A 488-nucleotide genomic window follows, 5' to 3' on the forward strand; every position below is an offset into this window, starting at 1 on the left:
CACTCCATCCATGCTTTTGTTCCGGCCCTCCGGTCCAGTTTAAGAACCCATTGTGGCCCTCGAGTCAAAAAGTTTGCCCACCCCTGGCCTAGAAGGATGGGAGAAAGCAAAGGGGGGGAGTGGGCTGGGATTGGATAAAAATTAAAATGACAGACACATACTTAGGTGGGTGCAGGAACAATTAACATGATAATGAAGGAATTTCTGGTCTCTGTCCTGGGACCCAGCACATTAGGTTGTGCCCCAGGGGCTCCAGGAAAAGGGAAGTTACAAGCTACGCTGACATTTCACAGGGATGTTATCAGAGATGCAAAAAGACAGATAGGCTCCGTGAAGGTAAAGGTTGACCTGGTCAGTGAGGATACCAGTCTAGGAGGTGACTACCCACCATCACTGCTTTTGGTTAAAGTTTAATTTCAGACCATCCTTTGTGGTGACCTTAGGTCTCTGAGACCGCCATGCAGGGCTCCCCTGAGCTTGTCAGGTCA

This window comes from Myotis davidii, unplaced genomic scaffold (genome assembly GCF_000327345.1).
Source record: "Myotis davidii unplaced genomic scaffold, ASM32734v1 scaffold1173, whole genome shotgun sequence".
Taxonomy (NCBI): Eukaryota; Metazoa; Chordata; class Mammalia; order Chiroptera; family Vespertilionidae; genus Myotis; species Myotis davidii.